Source organism: Periplaneta americana, chromosome 2 (assembly GCF_040183065.1).
Source record: "Periplaneta americana isolate PAMFEO1 chromosome 2, P.americana_PAMFEO1_priV1, whole genome shotgun sequence".
Classification (NCBI taxonomy): domain Eukaryota; kingdom Metazoa; phylum Arthropoda; class Insecta; order Blattodea; family Blattidae; genus Periplaneta; species Periplaneta americana.
Window position 1 is genome coordinate 196,623,671 of NC_091118.1, and position 23,008 is coordinate 196,646,678.

The 23,008-nt window shown below is 36.2% G+C and overlaps 1 protein-coding gene across 3 annotated transcripts in view; it reads right to left on the reverse strand.

Moving 5' to 3' along the window:
* Positions 1-23,008, reverse strand: part of NAT1 (N-acetyltransferase 1) — a 65,612-nt gene that overhangs the window by 38,849 nt on the left and 3,755 nt on the right. The window contains exons 1-2 of one of the 3 annotated variants that reach the window (XM_069819269.1): positions 3,064-3,102; positions 55-171 (exon numbers count right to left, since the gene is read on the reverse strand). The gene's annotated coding sequence lies outside the window, so the exon portion shown is untranslated. Of the gene's footprint in view, positions 1-54; positions 172-803; positions 942-3,063; positions 3,103-23,008 lie in introns of those variants that run through there. The other 2 variants (XM_069819268.1, XM_069819267.1) reach the window with 2 other exon arrangements.

Genomic DNA, 23,008 nt, shown 5'->3' on the forward strand with positions numbered 1-23,008 from the left:
GTGGAATATAACGTTTACCTGAATAATGCGGCCATTAAAGAGAGGCCGACTCACCTTCCTCCTAAGACACGAGAAGCACCCCCCGGTCCTCTAGGGCCGTCCGTTGTTGCTTGTGTGTCGGCCCCCAAGACAATGAACAAGTTTCACTTTAGGAGAAATGGGGTTGGGAAGCTGAAACATAAACAGTGAGCGAATAATTACTAAAAATAGAACTCTGGTTGATAAACAATACGGTCATAGCACTTCAAATATATAACGGACATACTACGTGAACCTGCATGCAGGAAATCAAGTTCATTCACCCCCAAATTGGCAAGCCACTGCCCAAATCACGGCGGCCTCGTACCCACAATTCTCTCTATTTACAATTATGCAAGAGAAAAGAATATTCCGGAAAGCACAATTAAATTATTTACAAAACTAAAAAACCAGAACTAATAACTCAATGGACAGAAATCACACAACGAACAAGCGCAGAAATATGCAGTCGCCATCTTTGAATATTCACTACCAAGGGACGAACGCCGATCGATATTTTGTACACATCTTTCATTACGAACAATTATTTCAATCGCGTTATTTAAATCCAGTAAATACAATCACTTTACAACTCAACTGCGAAGAAATATCAACGGCAGAAAAACATTATACGAAATACTTCACACATAGTCGACAAGTCTCATTCAAGATGGCCTTGGCTCCGACCGAACTATCACTTTGAAGGAAAAACCAGCACAATGAAGCCACATAAAACCAATCCTAAAAAACTGCCGCACACACGACTATCACATTAAGAAACTTACATTGATCAGCACATAGAAATGTTAGTATTCCCTCGACAATTCTCAATAAAATCCACCGCTACTTTCCACCGCACTACAGACACTCCACACATTAAATGTCCCTTCTCTTCCCCCCTTCAAGCACGGCAACCATGGATGCGACCAGCTTCCCCCTCCCAATCCCCTCCTACTTCAACCCGTACTCCATGCACTCACCCCTGAGAACCCCGTTTGAAACACGTGTACCACCCCAAATGCAATTCCACCCCTACTGATCTTGAATTCTTTCGACTCCCTTCTCTCTCGTACTTGATCCTGAGCTACATATAAATTGTACTTTAAACCTCACAATTAAGACACATTTTAGATTTTTATTACACACACCAAGACTAATTATTACTTACGTTGGTTACTAATTGCCTCAAAGTAGGGGAACCACAAGAAAAATAAAAAGAAATGGTTCAACAGAAACGCGTCACTTCCCACGGTCAATGACACCAGACGGTACTTCAAGCTCCGATAGAACTAGCCCGGCGAAGGAAAGGTTCAACACTCCTCAAATATTCAAGGTCGTGGCCTGTAACATTGTTGTCATACCTCAAACTCGCATTCCAAAAATTGCAATCGTTAAAAACAATCGTAACACGTAAAGTTCGCACAGAATGTGGAGGTGTGTTTCACTTACTAGAAACAAAGAAACGAGCAACACGATTACGAGAAACGACCCTGTTTCGGCGAATGACGCAGTTCTTGACGGCCAACACAATTTTCTTCGCCAACTTGGCAACACAGTCAAGGTTTACCCTGTCATCATTTGGACTTGGGTTCAGGAATGCTGCTAACTTGACTCTGCCGCTTTGTCCAATGAACTTTGGATGCGCCGCTTTCTACGTTTAAAATAAAGGTCTAAACTAAACGCTAATTTTCATTGTGACGCGAATTACAGACATTCGCTAACCAGTTTTTTTTATCCTTCTTTCACACTTGGAGTGTTATTGTCCGACAGAAGGTTCAACAAACGGATAGCAATGACCGCTTGTGATAAGGTTCATTCTTTATTTTGCTATGCAATTCATACTAGCCTACTACTACAACAAAGAAAGCCTTAGAGGACGTTGCTTTTAGATACATCATTTGAGTACTTGTAAGTGCTTAGAATGAACTTTTCTCACAATATTAACACATCGTACACGAATATTACCAATCAATAACTGAAAAAAACATTACTTCGGCAATAAATAAGAATATCACACCGCAATCCGGACTAATAGCAAGATCAATACAGGATGTAAACAAAAGAGATAACGAAAATTTTACTGGTCATTGAGATGTGTTCCCAAACGAAAAAAATCAAAAAACCTTTTTCGAAATTCTCAAGTTTAAACTTAGAAAAGTAGGTCCATTAAATGTTTTCAGAACGGGTAATAAAAATGTAGAATTCTTCAGAAACACATTCTTGTTTATTAACATGATCAATAATGTTTTTCCTGAACGACGCACTAAAGCAAATGTAATATTCCAATTATTTAAAACCAGAATTTAGCATAATAATTGATATCAATAGTTGAAAATTTAAATAAAATAAGGAAATAATAACCTCTACAATTAAATTCTCTTAACTCATTAATAAACAAATCATTGAATAGTTTGTCAGAAATAAATACAGTATTAAACAATAATTATTAATAGGCTACTAATTAATTTATAGACGATATCAGCCAACAATATCATCACAGTGTTCATTTGTTTTTTAACAATGAATTCGTTTGTCTTTTATCATATTCCAATACACACAAATAATTTATTCATCGATCAGCGCATTTAGTGTTATACAATCAATTTATAATTTGAACTACTATCTTTTCTAAAAATATAGAACTCAAATTATCGTCAACTGCAGGGAAACTACCGAGATTCGAACAAACTATATTAAGACTTTCTTTTGTATATATAGCGTATACATCTCGTATACTAAAACTTCTAATACAGATTTGCATATTGAGCATTCTGTAAGAAACTTAAAAAAATAAACCAAAGGATAAATAATTTTTTTTTACATTCGTAGCATTTTCATCAGGCAAGAATTGTGTACAGTATTTGCGCTGAAACAAGAGTCGAACAGGATAAAGGCATATGTCTAGACAAAGCAATAGCGCAGATTGCAAAATGCTCTGTTCAATGCTTTGTTTCACCTTCGAGATACGATAAAGGTGTCCTTGATTCGCTTAACAATAAAAATTCTTGACCGTAGCTAGCAACTTATTTCTCACAGGAAACTTACTTGCAAGTGATGTGTCTGGCTGGTAGAGTTGTGAATAAGGCAAAATGCTTTGTTCCTTGCAGAAGTCTTATCCTTGTAGACTCACGCAATACGTAAATGTGATAACGTTATCTAAGTTTTCAGGAAGTCTACACGTGTTGAATTCTTGATAATAAACAAGGTTCCCAGAAAGTACTCTGACGATTCATAAGATTACGTAGTCACACGGAAATGTGTTCTATATAATTGTGTTCAGTTTTTTTAATCAGAAGATACGTATGCGAAAAAAGATAAATTGTTCTGAACTAATACATTACTGTACAGCTTAATCTCTAGCAAATCCTTACTTTTCAAATCAGTCCACAAAATTAAGTTTAATCGTTTATCACTGCTTACGTGTATTCCACAACAAAATAGTCCCACTTGGAGGAACTTTCCAAACTTACAATTTAGTCTGTTTCTTCGGCTGGTTTTTAAAAACTTAGTTTGGACATCCTTGCGGAATGTTTGCTAGTTATGCGCATTTCAATTTTGTCAAAACCGAACAAAGATTTATTAATTTCACTTATATGATATGCACTATTGCCGTCTTTTATGATAATTGAGTATATCCTAATGCTTCCCTTTAAGGAATCTAATTTCTGTACTGAACAACAATAGATTTTGGTTCATTCCGAGTCTATTTTAAGATTCACTATTCCAATACACCTGTAAATTAAATTTGGTCCGAAAATTCGATCAATGTTATTGAATTATAAAAAATATGTTATTTTTACGTTCATAGAAAATAGTTACACAAGTTTCTGCAGCAGTTTTCAAAGTTTCCAACCGTCATGAGTACGGCCAGGAAGTTTATGCCCTAAAAACTTACAAAATATGCATGCAAGTATGCATTTAAAAACCTTAAAATATGCCGATAAAATATATATACTAATAAAATTCTACATTTCTTGGTATCACTAATAAATAATAATTAATAAAAGAAATAACATTATAGATCGAACTAGATGAGATTAAACTTACATTTATTAGACATCTAGATTACACAACTTTTAACACTGTATCACTTCGGAATATGTATGATAAGAACTTTCTTGTGTGTGCAGATCATTTCAAACACGTTAAAAAGAACACATCACAGCCATAACAAAATTACAAAACACCTCCACATATGCAGAACACATCAGAAATGCCAACCACACCTACAAAGACATCAACACAGACATGGAAATACTGCACATCCAACCAAAAAACCAGAAACTCAACACACTAGAACAATATGAAATATACAGACACACGAAAACACACCCCAACGATATTCTCAACACAACTCAATTTCAAAACACATACACTCTTTGACTCTACACTACGAACGCACCCACACAGGAAACAAGAGGAGCCAAGACCAACAACGACCAGTTCCGAAGATGACCGAAAATAGGTCGAAACATGTTAACAAGGTACGTTAAAATGTAACACAAGAAAGTTCTTACATTTATTGTTAGATCGGCATACTCAGCACACTACTGTGCAGTGAGATTTGTTAGACGTGCAGCAAAACTTTCAATACTTCTCTGATAAAAATAATTATAATAACTTCACTCAATACCAGTTTTCAAATAGATAATGCGATGCTTTTATTTTTAAAATCCAAACTATGCATTTTCATGCAACATAAAATCAACTTCAATGAGCTTAAACACGAAAATATGCCACAGTAATACAAATATAATGAAATATGCCGTTATACCAGTAGTCAAAAAGTAACCGAACACATGTAGATACTTTTGTCGCAGGTAACGTGTAACCATTTACACACCACCACCTTCAAAGTACGCCCCCTGGGTAGAGACACACTTGTGCGAGCGTCCATACCACTTCTCGAAACTTTCCAGCAGCACCTCTTCGGCAGACGCAATCCGCCATCCCTTGAGTAGGGATCTGACCTTTGGAAATAGCTGCAGCAAGATCTGGAGAACATGGTGGCTGTGAATGGACAGGTATTGTGTGTTTTGCGAGGAATTCGCTTACAAAGAGCGAACGATGTGCTGGGGTAATGTCATGATTGTCCTTGCGACAAATTGGATCTTTTTCGTCGAACTGCATCACGAAGACGTCGAAGAATTGCAACATACGTCCCCTTGCTGACAGTTCGACATTCAGGAAGAAATTCGAAATGTACGAGACCCTACGAGAACATTTCAAGCATTACCTTCCCCTTTGATCAATCGGCACACTGAGTCTATACGCCTGGAGAGCAGGCCATATACCACATGGACAAGGCAGAGAAGTTGCCTACAGAGCATGGCGTTGTCGCCCGAAGTTCGGGTATTTTCTGATTCTACTGGTATAGAAAGAAACAAAATAGGTAAATATATGCAACATCAAATTTGATTTGATAAGCTTAAATGTTAATGATTAGTGAAGATAATCACCAATTAATTATAGTCGATGGAAAATATATGCAAATGCATGAACTTTCTGGCCCTGGTCATAGACTTCACAGTTCTGACTACTTGCTGATTAAAACACCTGTTCTTGCAGCATATCAGTCATCAAACCATTTCCTAACGGTCAGAAAACTTTCAGATCAAGCGCAAACCAATATCAAATCACACTGACGCATGCGGATTAAGAGTTGTGCTTTACTTTTATCCCTTGGATTGACACACACGTGCTTTTTGGATTAATATTTTAGAGAGTGATGGCGGGCTAAAAACTGGAACACATCTAATTCGCCATGACGTGAACAAAGACTGATGAAATAAATAAATAAATATTTTATGTTTCCATGCTTATATTTCGTTATTAAAATATACCTTAAAGGTGACAGGTGAATTCAGTTGATCGTCCTATAGCGAGGGGTAGATATACATATTATGGCTACACAGCACGCAAATTTTTCAAATATCCAGAATTATTTTCGTGAATGAAGTATTATTACTAGGGCTAGGAGTTTGATGACCTATAAATCATGAAAAAATGTCCTAAAAACCATGCATTTATGACCTAAAAGTGCCCTTAAAATGCCCTAAAAATTGATCTTACATAATTGGCTTAGTAGGAAAAGAGGTTTTGTACTACTTAATATTTAGACTAGTAATTAAATTAAATTCTAGTACTAACATTTAAGTTTATTTAATTTTACACAATTTTTTCTAAGTAGTACACTTTAATTAATTATTTTACCTGATGTAGTTTCATGTAGTCCACCACAAGGCCACTCTTATCCGGAAAGTAACTAGCAGGTATAGAGGAGTCTATACTGAAGGAGTGGTTGGACTGATCCATTACATGGGATGTACTACGTTAAAAGGGCAATATTTGTGTAGAAAAACGATTAAAATATTATAAAAAATAATGGGTATTAATGGACAAAATATGTAGAGAAAATATCAAAAGAAATAAACATTATTTTACATTAATAATGGGGATTTAGGGCCAAAATTAAATGAAAATGCCTAAAAAATGTCCGAATAAAACAAAAAATGCTCTTATGAGCTGAAACAGGCAAAAAAAAAGCCCTAACAAATGTGTCTTAAAACAGTTTATCACATAACATATAAATACTAAAGCAGCTATGTTTCTGGCTTAATAGAAAAAAGACGCAATTTCATCAAAATCCTAGACCTAATTATTACTAAGAAAATGTTAAGCCATTCTGCTCGCAATATCAAACGGCTTTCCCATTAATCTTGAGGCCTTTATTTCATTTACACGCGATAAAAGAAATCTGTTCCTACCTACGACTACATTGCATGGTACTACATGCTGGTCAATGTACATAAGTTCTCATTCATGACAGATAAAATCCAATCAGCCGCCTTATCAATAAGAATGTTAACTGAAGAAGCACAAGAGGCTAGACATAAGAATGTCGAGAGGTTTCCCTGAAGAACATGCAAAAAAAAAAAATGCAAAATAGCCTATTCTTAACCAGTTTCTTGCAACACCGAACCTTGTAATATTTAGCAATACTCCCTTTCTCAACAAGAAGCAAGAATCTCTATCTGAATAGGTGAACAATCTCTTGAATGAACATGAAAAAAATATTTAATCAAAGACCACCCAGAAGAAGAAGAAGAATTAGAATAAATAGACAACAATTATCATAATAAGGAGGACTAGAAATTCGGAAGAAAAAAAAAAGCAGATGAAACGATGAAAGCAAAGGATAATCATATATTTTTCTATTAGGTCCATTATTTGTAACGTTTAAACTTAGTGATTCAATCCACAGAGTTGTGAAGACACTTTGCAATTTAATATCTACCTCAATGTAAGTCTAGAATCACATAACATTCACTTATAGTAAAAAAAAGGTAAAGGTATCCCCGTAACATGCCATGAAGGCACTTGGGGGGCATGGAGGTAGAGCCCCATGCTTTCCATGACCTCGGCACTAGAATGAGGTGGTGTGGTCAGCACCACGCTCTGACCGCCTTTTACCCCCGGGAAAGACCCGGTACTCAATTTTATAGGAGGCTGAGTGAACCTCGGGGCCGTTCTGAAAGTTTGGCAACGAGAACATTCACTTATAGTAGGTTTCAATATTATGTCCATATTTTTTCCCACTAGATTTGTAATCCGTTCCACTGTGCAGTGCTGACGTTTCTGCTAATTTAGACATTTCCATGTATAGTCTTACTCGTCCTCGCTCGTCGAGTATACTGTCCATTAGAACCAAAGTTCACGGGCTAAAATCCCACAGAAGACTGAATTTGAGGAGCAATACAAACCTTTGGTTTTATTTGGGAGGGGAAATGGGGGACTTTGAACGCAAAGGAACCCTGCCCGACTAGTAGCCAAAATTCACTAGACATTTCTTACAAGCAGCACAATGAGGCCCTATCAGTGGCTGACTCTGGTTCGAGCACCGACAGGCAAATTAAAATTTATCTTCATACCATCGCTGAACATTTGTCGCTTCTCTTGGACGTCATGTTGACCACATAACCAGGGCATTTCGTTTAATCACTTCCCTGATTAACCCAAGTTAACTCGGGTTGCTAACTTGTGTCAAAATTTATTAACTCGAGTTTTAACTCGTTTGAGTCCCATTTTCGCTGCTAAGGATTATATCCCGAATATATACGTTTCCATTCTTTCATTAACCTTTTCCTGATTAGATGGCTACAGAAGTTAGTGATATTGCTATATCTGGGGATGTTTTTGTACTTCTTCCTTGCGAGTGGAATTCTATGCTCATATAGAATTCACACACAGTAGTGAGTAGATGCTAGTTATTTTGGGCGGTTTCTGTTTTGTGTTTAGTGTTTTTGTGCTGTTTTTTTGTAAAGATGGTTCAAGTTAGTGATTCCGAAACTTTTGAGCAGAAATCTATTCCTGTAGAAGATTAGGAAATGAAATATCGGTATCAGAAGACGAAGTTATAGACCAACAAACAAATTCAGATCAGTTGATGTCGCGTCTTTTCGACAGTGGTTTGAATAGAAGACATCTGGCACCATTTCTTCTGCACCTCCGAGGTCCCCATTCCCTGAAATTTTAACATTGTTTCTGATAACGATAACTCTCAATTTTTAAAATTCTTTGATAATGACCTCATCAATATTATATCCGAGGAGACGATTCGGCATGCTAACAAGTGTTCACAGAATGCTGAAAATAATTCGTGGCGGCCTACTGCAGACTCAAAATACAACCCACTTCGGCTTACAGGTAGACATTGTCCAGAAGTTATTCCACGAACTCTGAAGAACAACCAACCAGACAGTGTTTCATGTGTAGTATTGCGAGAGACTCAAAATACAATCAAATTCGACACAAGAGCAGATACTACTGTCCGGAATGCAATGTGCCACTGTGCGTAATACCCTGCTTTCGAGTCTATCACACGACAAGCAACATTTAACGCCTTCATAACAGCACTGGTATTGTATCTCATAAATTAATCCATAAAAGAAAACATAAGTTGGTAAATAGTTCAGGAGAAAATCGAAGTGGGACAACTACCAGAGCTGGAATCAAGGTGCACGAGATAACTCGGGATAATAACTCAGGTATAAATGTCTATTTCATAGTGATTTTTAAGTATGTAAGAAAATTAGTGATGTAAAGTGATTCTGCAATATTAAACTACCTCTATACGAAAATAAAAAAATGACACTTTTTTTTTCACAAAACTGGTAAAATATATAGTAAGGGAAGAGGTTAATAGTGTATATCTAATGGTTTATAATCCTCATATAATTAAGAAGGGGATTAAATGAAAAAAGTGGGCCTAGGCATACCTTGATAATGATCACTTAAGACTTGCAATGAACGTGATTATGACGAATACTGTTTCAACGTAAGGTGATGTCGAACCTTATTTTCCTCCTCGCAGGTATAATCGTTACGGAATGGTCTTTCATCAAGGTGGCGTTCTGGAAGGCTGGAACCAAGTTCATCAAAGTGGCAGTACCTCACGCTCATTCGAACAATGACCCCTAACAGTTCTCGTCGTTAGCTCTGTTAACTTCTCTCCATCATCAAATGCTGTGAAATATATTTCCCAGCAAACCGCGGGGGCTCGAGATCTCTCCTATACGTGGAATTTTAGTTTCGACTTTACACAATGCACAACTACATTACACCGGCCGAAACACAAAGGTGACTACCCACCTCAAGGTTAAGAAAACCCACATCTATTACTGTAGACCACATTATGGAGATATCTGGCAAGTTAACTTGCAATATACACATTTATTACGATCATATATTCTTCACTTCTCCGAAAGGAGAAGCACCATTCACCAGCTAAGATCTCAACTAATATAACAGATAATAGGGTACGGATCTGTTGTAAAAAGTCTCGAGAAAGATAGCTGACAACGCAATTATCTTCAAGAAACCGGGACCCCCCATGAAACCCAAACGCTGATTCCAGGAGTAAATTCCAACACCAATAATAGGCTTTCAGGAAACATTCTGATGGGGGCAGATAAAAAAAGTTTTTTTTTCTTCCACCATGTTAAGGGGAGAGGATGGTATTTTTTAAAACTTTTTTCCTATTTGGTGTAAAATATTAATTTTTTGTATGTAGCTGTAGAAAATCAACCAAAAATAAATATTTTGAAAAAAAAAAAAAAAAATTATTTGGGGGCGCAGATTTGAAAAAAAAAATATACCCAATGCAGGATTTTACTAAAACCGATATATCTAAACCATTTTTAAAGGTAGATTCATACAGTTTTTTACAATGTACTTGCAAAAGCATGCTCTACAGTCTGTAACAGAATTTTGATATTTGTTCCTACCTTGTAAAATAAACAAAATTTAATAACACTTTTCTGATTTCCTTTCTTGCAAACAAACGGACGTAGTTTTAAAATTAAATCAATTAACAAAATTCTGTTACAGAGAAGTTTCCTACTAGTCTAAAGAATGTGTTCTAAATTTCATGCATGTATCTTTAATAGCTCAGAAGTTATATCCATTTTTGTCTGGCAATGTAGCAAAAGAATGAAGTTACCGATAAAAGGGGGCGAGTGATTTAAAAATCCATAACGCAGGAAGTTTAAAAATGGCGTCTCAACATCTGGTAAGGGCACAAATACCCACAAAATATTATGCTATACATTCCACACACATCACAGAGTATTTTAAAGAATTTTTTTTAATTTACTCATTTTTCACCAAAAAAAAAAATACCATCCTCTCCCTTTAATAATGCCAAAAGAAGTGCTTTTACAAATTTTCACCCCTCGACCGCAATTGCGAGGTAGTCCAGAATGTTATTTTCCCTGGGGCAGTTTCCAGAAAAAAATCACAATTGCATGGAAAGATTTATTTAAACAGATACGGTAATTGTTGAGCTATTTGTCAACATATCCCCCCCACTGGAATTGAGAATTTTTCATTCCATGCAATCTATTTTTGTATCTTTGTGTCGTAGAAGTCTTCCGCCTGGGATCAGAACCAGCGTTTGACAGCACCTCTCTGTCGATCCCATGATATGACAAATGTCTCAGTTCCGGTGGGGAATATGTTGACAAATAGCTCAACAACTGTTGTGTCTGTTCCAATAAATTTTTCCAATGAAATTGTGTTTTCTTTCTATTAACGGCCTCTGGCGAACTTATTTTTTACGGCCCACGTAATTGCGGTCGAGTGGCCAAAATTTGTATTATCATTATTTTTGACATTATTAACATGGAGAAAGAAAAAAGTAACATTTTTATCTGCCCGCAACAGAATGTTTGCTTGTTAGAGGTCAGCCACTACGAAAAAAAAAAATGATGTTCGTTATTTTCATACCAACATGCACAAGATTCTAGAATCAAGTTTCTTTTGTTTTTCTTTTCTAGTCTTTTTAGTGATTTTAGTCTTCAATATATTTTGCTATCTATACATGTATGTGTGTATTTCATGTCAGAAATTACATTCACGTAATGTGGACTTCACAATTTTTCATACCTATGATTTTATTCCCTCTTTTTACTCAAACGCCACATGAAAAATAGTTTTTATACCAAGTTAATACTTTATACCAATCATGAACATCTATTTCTCTCCTAAGTAATATTTATCTTCCAATTCTATTTTTCATTATAATATAATATTCATCATTATCATCATCGCCCTTGCAGGTATTAGGCCTAGTGGCCTGTTACGGTCTCTGGACAAAACCTCTAATAATATTAATCTATTTATTTTTCTATGTGGCGTATTCGCTATCTATTTAAATAATTTTGCACACATTTAAACAATTCTATAGATAATTAGTGGTTTTTCTAGGTACAGAATTTGAGCTAACAGCAATAAATGACAGACCAACATAGCAAGATTAACTCTAAAATACGCATATTTTTAGTCTGACACAAAACACTGCAGCAAAGAACAAAAATTGCATAAATTCAGTTTATTCTGTAGAATACTAAACATGTGAGAGAAAAAAAACTAAAACAAAAACAAAAAAGGGGAAGGAAACAGAAATTACAAAGTAACGCCTTAATGTCTTTACCTTATTTACTGTAAGACTGCAAATCCTGGACACTTCGACAGAACAATTTTAGATATTTTTTAGAAAAGTACTAACCACAAACTTTGAACAGAAGGGTATTAGAAAAAAAAAAATAAATCGAAAATGTAAAATTAAATCATGTTGGTATAAAATAAATTGGAACTTGAAAATATAGAAGAATCAAGAACAACTAAAACTGCAATGGACAACAGACCTAAAGTTTACTATATACTATACTTACTGGCTTTTAAGGTTCATTGCCGCCCTCACATAAGCCCGCCATTGGTCCCTATCCTGAGCAAGATTAATCCATTCTCTATCATCATATCCCACCTCCCTCAAATCCATTTTAATATTATCTTCCCATCTACGCCTCGGCCTCCCTAAAGGTCTTTTTCCCTCCGGCCTCCCAACTAACAACGTGCTACATGCCCTGCCCATCTCAAACGTCTCGATTTAATGTTCCTAATTATGTCAGGTGAAGAATACAATGCGTGCAGTTCTGTGTTGTGTAACTTTCTCCATTCTCCTGTAACTTCATCCCTCTTAGCTCCAAATATTTTCCTAAGCACCTTATTCTCAAACACCCTTAACCTATGTTCCTCTCTCAAAGTGAGAGTCCAAGTTTCACAACCATACATAACAACCGGTAATACAACTGTTTTATAAATTCTAACTTTCAGATTTTCCGAACCTGAAGTTTACTGGACATATCTTAAAATTAGATGATCCATGTCATGTAGTTTCTAGGGCATCCTCGCAACGTAGCGTCGTGGTCATAAGCATCAATGCCTGGACTCACGTCACGAAATGCTCACTGGTTCGAGTCCTTATTGGGAAGGAGTTTTCTCATGAAATTTCGGCCAGAGTATGGGGCCGATGCCTACGATAGAGGAGGAAGAAGAAAGTATACAAGATTTCCTTATATGACGTTAACAGATACTATACCCTATGTGGTGTAACTAGTCTCAGAGAGTGGGTGGAGGTTGGGGAAGCCGGTTTAGTGGACGGTTGAAAACACAAGTGGTCCCTTTTAAATGGCGACTTCTTATTGTGTAGCCGTATAGAGGGTGAGTGCTATATCTCTTTCTCTTTAGCAGGGAAAAGACACAGCAAACAGGGTATATCGCTTATTGTGCTCGCTCTAGTACCTCTTCACGAATAGATAGAGCTACAGAGATAACTGGAGTATCTCGAGAAAGCCTGCGAAACATCATCTTTGTTCGATCAGCATTTGGATCCAATCTCGGACGCGGAAAGCAGACGTTCCAACCGTTCGACTTACATCTCGTTAATATTAGCTTTCGTGCATGAAGTGGAACCTACGATCTACAACATGGAGTGTGTTTTTGACTATACAGTGGCACGAACAGCAATCCTCAACACTATTGTCGGCCGTAAATTAGAAATGCAATTGTACAACTACTACAATAATAAGAGACAAGTTATTGGATTCAGTGTTGCCTTTCACTGCAAACCCAGCATTCTCCAATCTTTCCTATTTTCCGCCCACTTGCATTTTTTCTTAAGATAAATGCGGTAGCTTCTAGTTGCTTTCCGCACACCATTCTCTCTTTCGCATCTCAAAAGATCCCAGGGGGGTCCCCAACGTGGTAGTGAGGAAAGTAGATTTGACTAATATATCCTCCGGACTTCACCGAAATTTACCACAGGGTTAAATATCAGTTATATCAGAGTTTTTGATCCGATCAAAGACCGGAAATCCCAATACACGTATTAAAAGAAGATAATGTTCGAAATCAAGTAATACAATCGGTATTTAATATTATTACGAATATACAAAAATAATTGCAACTAAAAATGGTGACAAAATCATTGACTTTTAAACTAATTAACATAGGTGTTCGACAAGGTTGTCCTATTTCTATATATATAGTTAACAAAATAACATGGACAAAAATACAATCTTAGTTCTTCCCTGAAGGAGTAAAAAAACTCGTGCTCAGGGAGATATCTAAACACAAAGATAAGTTTTTGACACAAACTGGGACAAGAAAAAAAATACAGGAATAAATTAAATTTAAAAATACAATTTCAATTTTAGCAATTTAAGTCATACAAATACATATACATATTAATCAATATATATTCTTTAAAAATTAAATTCCTAACGCTATTTTTGAAATTTCTGATACTAAAATTTTCCAAATTTGAGTATTTATCAATTATTTTATTGTAGTATAAACTTGGACCAAAGTAGGTACCCTGGCTCAGAGCTGTGCTTGTGAAACACTTTGGTTCCTCTAGTCGTATAAAATCGGATCTTTTAGTTCCATATTTATGATGATACAATTTGAATTCATTAAGATTTTTATGTATGAAGATTAATAAGGCAATATAATAAATCTGTTTAATTTTCAAAACATTAAAATCAGTCAACAAAAGCTCAGATGAGTAATCAATTGGTTTATTAAGGCATATTTTAATAATTCTTTTCTGAATAAGTATTAGTGGAGTGAGATTAGAAATACATGCATGTCACCACCCTAAAATTCCATACTGGAGAATGAACTGAAATAAAGCTAAATAAATGAGACGTAAAGTATTAATTGGTAGATATGACCGAAGTATAACAAAGATAATAATATGAATTCCATGATAAGCGAATGGCGAAAAAAAAATCTCCAAATAGAGGATAAATCACTAACAGGCACACTAAAATACAGTCCTATTAGCCATTACAGAGGATATCTTCAAATATTAATATAATTTTTTGCACGATCGTGTTTTTGTTGTATTTATTGTTAGGCCTTGAAAATTAGAATTCCCATACAGAAACTTGTTGCTAGGGAAACCATTCTTCATAACATAAAACTATAGGGTACTGAAACGGACCCATTACAGTGCACTTGTTACTTAGTGCAGTTTTGCGAAGGCTTTGGAATAATATTGCTCTAAATTCTCAATGCTAAATATATTTTATTTGCAATTTTTAAAACATGAACGCGCAAAAAATGTTGTACAACAGACGTTTGTTAAGTGCTTGTAGTCTAGGAAATTGGGGGGTGGGGGTAACTCGCTCTGCTCGATTTTCAAACTTTTCCTCGAATTTGTAAAAAAACACTTCTCAAATTCATTTTAATATTATCCTCCCATCTACATCTCGGCCTTCCCAAAGGTCTTTTTTCCCTTCAGCCTCCTAACTAATATTCTGCATGCATTTCTGGATTCGACCATACGTGCTACATGCCCTGCCCATCTGCAAAGTTTGGACTCAATGTTCCTAATTAGGTCAGGTGAAGAACACAATGCGTGCAGTTCTGCGTGTGTAACTTTCTCCATTCTCCTGCAACTGCATCCCCCTTGGCCCCAAATATTTTCCTAAACACCTTATTCTCAAACACCCTCAATCTCTGTTCCTCAAAGCGAGAGTCCAAGTTTCACAGCCATACATAACCACCGTTAATGTAAAGGCTCATTCACAAATAAAAATTAAACTTAACGTAAGCGTTAACTTAACGTTACAGTAAAATCAAGAAATCATACTATCATTCACGATGGGAGCATAAACATAACAGCAAACATACTTGGTAACCATGGAAACATAACGACGCCATTTCCTCATATTCTGTCGTATACTTCAGCGCTCCACGATTGTGTTCTGTTTGCAAATCACGTAAGCATAAGCATGAAAGTTTGAAGTTTGAGGCGCAAACTTCTGTGTTTATTAATTTCATGTTGTATGATTTATCCGATAAGCAGGTTGAAATACAATGTTAAAATTGAAATTTACCGTCTATACTTATCTAGTATTATATGATTAATTATAACATAAACGTTTTCGGCACTAATGTGCCATTTTCAAATGTATGAAAATCTGCCTAATTACATGTTCAAATAGGTGCACATGAACTGTGTGAATGAAACATATGTGTACCCTGGTGATTTCATGTCACATATAAAACAATCTGTTTGTAGATAATTGAGTAGCTTAATATCAAAGACTGACATCTGACCTGTATCGAAATTTAGATAACTGTGGTTTTCATACAATTTTTCATGCTATTTCCAGTTATAGTGAAACCATATACAAACTCTAACACTACATTTATAAAATAAAACGTGTTAAATATTACAAAGAACACTGAATTAAAAAATTGCCTCTAGATCAAAACTATGGAGACGACAGATGTCCGTCTTTGATATTAAGCTACTCAATTAATGATTAAAATTTAAAAACACACACTTATTACTAACATTTAAAATTTGTTTTTCTGCTGCAATTATCCATCAATTTGTGGAACACTGGGGTTGTCCTGACGTATTGTGTGGTCAAATGCAGTTATTCGTTTTCTTGAAGTGTTGTAATCTTACACTAAGATATTCACTATTAAAATGTTAAAATTCTTTATGTTGATTCGTTATTATTGCACCAAGGTTCCTTGTTGTTTGGTCCCTATCCTGTGCAAGATTAACCCATTCTCTATCATCATATCCCACCTCTCTCAAATCCATTTTAATATTATCCTCCCATCTACGTCTCGGCCTCCCTAAAGGTCTTTTTCCCTCCGGTCTCCCAACTAACACTCTATATGCATTTCTGGATTCGCCCATACGTGCTACATGCCCTGCCCATATCAAACGTCTGGATTTAATGTTCCTAATTATGTCAGGTGAAGAATACAATGCGTACAGTTCTGTGTTGTGTAACTTTCTCAGTTCTCCTGTAACTTCATCCCGCTTAGCCCCAAATATTTTCCTAAGCACCTTATTCTCAAACACCCTTAATCTCTGTTCCTCTCTCAGAGTGAGAGTCCAAGTTTTCACAACCATACAGAAGAACCAGTAATATAACTGTTTTTTTTTCAGATTTTTTGACAGCAGACTAGATGACAAAAGTTCCCAACCGAATAATAACAGACATTTCCCATATTTATTCTGCGTTTAATTTCCTGCCGAGTATCATTTATATTTGTTACTGTTGATCCAAGATATTTGAATTTATTTTTTTTATCTTATTTTTATAATAATTTTAACTTCCGGCCTTCATTTTCTCGTCCTTTCTAGAGTGTGAACAAAACGCATGTTTGTTACCACGGTTGACTCATAGTCCCACATTCATAAAACTGGATAATGACTTATCTTACTCCCCCCACCACCGCCTTTGCGCATTCAGCCGCAGTCACATTGTGGAACCTCATTATCTCTGTAACATCAGAGCAGTAACAGAAACGTAGATCCATGCAAAACGCGACTAGATTCTAATCAAAGTAGCAGAAAGGAGTATGTCGGTTCCATCCAATTTGTCGCCGCACAGTTAATTAAATCGACATACCAGGCTGGGTAATAAAAACTAGGTCATTGCGAAAGTTATGCTGAAGGATATGGCGTTCATGAATCATCAACAGCTGATTGTCAACTGCTTGGAAAAAGGAGAGAGGAGGGCGGAGATAGATTGCTAGTCGAATCAGTGATGCCAATTTAGCCATTTTAAAGCGACAATTTGCCACTAGTTTGTGAAAAAGTCACTAGTTTTTTAATGTTTAGACAACTGTCTGAAGACAGGTTTGCACCTTACCAATTGTATTGTATTGTATTTATTAACATTCCATGGTATTCATACATTGCTTACAGCTAGAATATGGAACAAGTCAAAAAACTTCATACTATTATAAAGTCTTAATTTATAGTCACAGTCTAGACGAAATATATAGACGAGATTTGCAATATAGTCTATTAGTACAACACAAAGTTTTAGTATCAATTTCATGAAGTGTTATTGAATGTCATGAATTCACCTACAGAATAGAAGGCGTGAGAAATTAGGTACTTCTTTAATTTGGCCCTAAATAATCTTATGTTTTGAGTTTCATTTTTTATATCGATAGGGAGGCTACTAAAAATTTTTACTGCCATATAACGCACTCCTTTTTGATAGCACGATAGACTTGCCGATGGAGTATGAAAGTCATTTTTTGACGTGTATTTATGCTATGAACTGTTGAATTAGTTACAAAGTTTTCACGATTACATACGAGGAAGATTATTAATGAAAAGATATACTGACAAGCCACGGGCATTATTTGTGTTTTTTTTTTAATAGTCCTACACGATACCTTAGATTTGGCACATACTATTATTCTAATTACTCTTTTTTGTAATAGAAATATACTATCTGTGGAATTTCCCCAGAATATTATTCCAAAACTCATTACCGGGTGGAAGTATGCAAAGTACAATTGTTTTTAAGGTATTGATATTTACTATCTTTTGCATAGATCTAATAGCAAAACAAGCTTAATTTAGTTTCGGGGTAATTTCTTTAATATGATTTTTCCAATGTAACACATTATCGATTTTTAAGCCAAGAAATTTGGTTGTTGTTGTTTATAATAGGGACCTATTGTTAATTATTGCGCTAGAAATTTGAGACGTTGAATTTGGACAGGATTTAAATTGAATTATGTTAGTTTTGTTACAATTTAATACTAATTTATTGACTGAGAACCAGTCACATATTTTGAAGAGAATTTCCTCTGTTGAAGATTGGAATGTGTTGGAGTTATTGGCTGTAATTACTATACTCGTGTCAGCTGCAAATAATATGGGATGACCAATATAGCATAATTCATGAGACAACTAAGCCAGGAGGTAATGGGGTAGGGTGGCTCGTTCCTTTGCATACATCGCTGACTACTTACATATTACACTAATAAGACTTCTTTCTAATAATTATGTGGGTGTTTAATCAACTGTCCGAAGATAGGTCTGAACTCTCAAGTGATACCAACAAGGCACCACTTATGAGGCAACTAGGCCAAGAGATAATGGGGTAGGGTTGCCAGTCCCTTTCCCCCCTTCATAATATGATACAGAAATAATTAAACTAGACCTAGTTAAATTTTCATTTATACTTCATTATGACCAAACCACTATCAGCCTCTGCACGTGACGCACGTAGACCTGCTGTGGAGTAGTGATATCAGGGAATTACTGCGTTTCTGTTGAATCATTGCATTATTATTATTATTATTATTTGAATTCGAGCTGCAACTTTAACGCAATGGTCACTAAACTGCGGATTTTTAGGTGTTTTTCATATCAAGTCCCAGAAGAAATACTGAAGCTTGTTGACAGAGGACGTTGATTTATTTTTGCTAGGTCAGTATTGTATTTTTTTAACTAGTGCAGTCAGTTAATTTTATGCGCGTGTTAAAATGCATAATTTAGCCATTTCTGGCCTTTTTTGGTAAGAAAGTTTAGCTTATTTTACTGTTTGATACTTGGCAACACTGAGTCGCATATCCGTGAGGAGATTTATAACAATCATGAGATGTGAAGGACAGGCGAGCCAATGATGAAATGCTGAATTGTAATCAAGTTTACAACACCAATTAGTTGCTATCAGGCTGAAATGCTGTACATCTGTATGGCGTTCAACATCTTAGCAGCAGATCTTACAACACCATTACATTTTTTTTTACTTAAAAAAAAAAAGTATTTAAATTAACGACTTAAGAGTCACAGAATTGCGAAGTTTTTCAGTTTAGATTATTTTAAAGAAGTAGCTACAAATTGCTAAAACTATGTAATCTGATCGCAGAACAAAACATTGTAAGATCTGTGAAGTCCCAAATGGTGAGATAAGACATTTAAACAATGCCAGAAAACAGGATAACAAGGGGAACTAATACCAGAAGAAAAAAAATTAAGACCAAATAATAGATGGTTGGACAGGGCTACCATTGACTGGAAATAACGGGAGTGAGGACATGGGCAAACTAACAGCTGACAGACCAAGATAGAAGGCTGTTGTTCAAAGGCCAAAACCCATTCTGGGCTATAGCGTTTGACCATGTTCGTAACTTACTGATTGGGATTTTAATCACACAGTAATTTCGAAGAATTATGTCACAAACTAGTTCTGTAATTATTAATTCTCTCTCTCTCTCTCTGGCTTTACGGTCCTTGGGAGACCTGAACCTGTCGAACAAGTGAAGTCCATTCTTTAGTCCTGGGTCAGTCTCCCATATGTACTCCACCATGATGGCTCCAGTCATTTCTTCCTTGGTCTACAAAAACATTTTCTTTCGTCAGATACTCTTTTTGTGTATTTTACTTCATAAGAATGTCTTCACCCCTTACAATGTGATCTAAATTATTATTATTATTATTATTATTATTATTATTACTACTACTGACACAAAATAAATATGGGAAGCTTTTGTCATCCAGCCTGCTTTCAATAAAATGAAAGTTAGAATTTATAAAACTTGTGAAACTTGGACTCTCACTTTGAGAGAGGAACAGAGGTTAAGGGTGTTACAGAATAAGGTGATTAGGAAAGTATTTGGGACTAAGAGGAATGAAGTTACAGAAGAATGGAGAAAGTTACATTCTTCACCTGACATAATTAGGAATATTAAATCCAGACGTCTGAAATGGGCAGGGCATGTAGCACGTATGGGTGAATCCAGAAATCCATATAGTGTGTCAGCTGGAAGACCTGAGGGGAAAATACTTTTCGGGAGGCCGAGACGTAGATGGGATGATATTAAAACAGATTAAGAACTGGATTAATCTTGCTCAGGATAGGAACCAATGGCGGGGCTTATGTCAGGGCGACAATGAACCTCCGAATTCTCTAAAAGCCATTTGCAAGTAATTTATTATTATTATTATATTTACTACCAGGTTCTGTCGGTTTCTTTGGCAGACTCGTCATATAAAGCGATATTTTTTAGCGAAGTATTTCTTCAACAATAGCATGTCTGCTGAATTCAGAAAGCATAGTATTTGCTGCGAAAGTTAACTCTTAGTTTTAAATAATCGGTAATACTCGTATAGCTGATAAAAATGATAGAAATACTATGCAGCATTTCTGTTATAATTCTCTTTACCTTTGTCAAGTCTCGAAAATGAGCTATCTGACAAACAAACGCTTAACCGAACTTCTGACCAACACACTGCCATCAGAACAAGCACCTGCGTAAACTAGGCCTCACAGTACATTTTTAGTAGGTTATTTTACGACGCTTTATCAACATCTTAGGTTATTTAGTGTCTGAATGAAATGGTGATAATACCAGTGAAATGAGTCTGGGGTCCAGCACCAATAGTTACACAACATTTGCTCATAATGGGTTGGGGAAAACCCGGGAAAAACCCTCAACCACCCCGACCGGGAATCGAACCCGGGCCATCTGGTTTCGCGGCCAGACGCGCTACCGGTAACCGTTACTCCACAGGTGTGGGCACCTGCAGTAAATGCCATATTCGGTCTCGATACATTGATAGCGGGGGGGGGGGGGAGAGAAATCCAGCAGCATCGTGAAAACGATCACCCACTGCGGTTTTCTGTAATGATTCTGCAGTGGGGCACATAATAGGCCACTAGAACCTGGGTGCTTCAGTAGTAATCTACGTTTTTAGCAAGAAAAAGGGGAAACATCAACAACTATCATGCAAGTTTTCTTTTACATATTCTTTTTCTCTGGCAAATATTGCTCCATAAGATTTGCTGATGATATGGCGTCGTTAGCAGAAAAGGAAATGATACTAAAGGATACGCTACTGGATCTAAATGACAGCTGTGAGCAATATGGCATAAAGATAAATGCCAACAAGACGAAGAGTATGGTCATTGGAAGAAAAATACAGAAGATAAACTTGCGAATTCTAAATGAGGCAGTGCAGCAAGTGGACAGCTTGAAATACTTGGGGTATACCATAAACAGTAACATGAGCTGCTGCCAAGAAGTCAAAAGGAGAATAGCGATGGCAAAGGAAGTCTTTAATAGAAAAAGAAGCATTTCTGCGGACCTCTGGAGAAAGAACTAAGGAAGAGACTAGTGAAATACTTTGTGTGGAGCAGAAAGATGAACATTACGACGAAGTGAAGAGAAGCGATTAGAAGCATTTGGAATGTGGATATGGAGAAAGACTGAGCGTGTGAAATTAAAAGAGTGGATGCTGAAACTGATCAGAGAGAGGAAAAGGAATTGGCTGGGTCACTGGTTGAGAAGAAGTCTTCTGAAGGATGCACTAGAAGAAATGGTGAACGGGAGAAGAGTTCGGGGCAGAAGAAGATATCAGATGATAGACATTAAAATATGTGGATCATATGAGGAGACAAAGAGGAAGGCAGAAACTAGGAAAGACTGGAAAATTCTGAGTTTGCAGTGAAAGACCTGCTCTTGAGCAGAACACTATGAATGAATGAATGAATGAATGAATGAATGAATGAATGAATGGAACTCCTATTACCTCTGTAATTTTGTGAATAGTTAGTAAGAAAATAAGTTGTGCTCAACTTACAAAAAAATTAAATATCTGCAATTTCCGTTCTATGTTCGAGCAGAAATGTAATTTCTTTCTTTCTCTCTTAAAAAAAAAAGCGGGGTAGGGAGGAGTGTGTATTATTGTAAATAAAATAACCATTATTTCTTTGAATTACGAACTCCGAAAATAAAATATAACAATCTAAGAGAAAGTTCTCACTACAAAGTCTTACACCGTACCACTTCAAACTGGTCAACTTCACAGTCTAATTCCTCTGCCCATGGTACCCACTTAATTGCTTTCCGTAACTACTCGAATGGACTGGAAAAGATAAGCCCCTGAGCCGTAATAGAAATGGAATTCACACTATGAAAAAATATTTTCATAAAGAGTTAGTACAGGTCTATTTTTTACTTGCTTAATCACAGTTTTGAGGGGAGGAGATTTTTTTTCTCTTGTACGGAGGAGAGACTCTACACTGCAGCCTGAGACTTATTGTGCTTACCATTCCTATTCTGTGAATGATTAGGTAGCCGAACAGCTGCGCTCTTATACAAGTACAGCACGCCGCACCGTGAACTGAACCCGGGCTATGGTATGGATGATGATATGTGAATTAATGATAGCAAAATGAGTCCGAGGTCCAACGCCGAAAGTTATTCACCAATTCAACTTCAATTGGTTGAGGGAAAACACTGGAAAAAACTCAATCAGGATTCGAACCCAGGCCTGTTCACTTCATGGCCAGATGCAGTG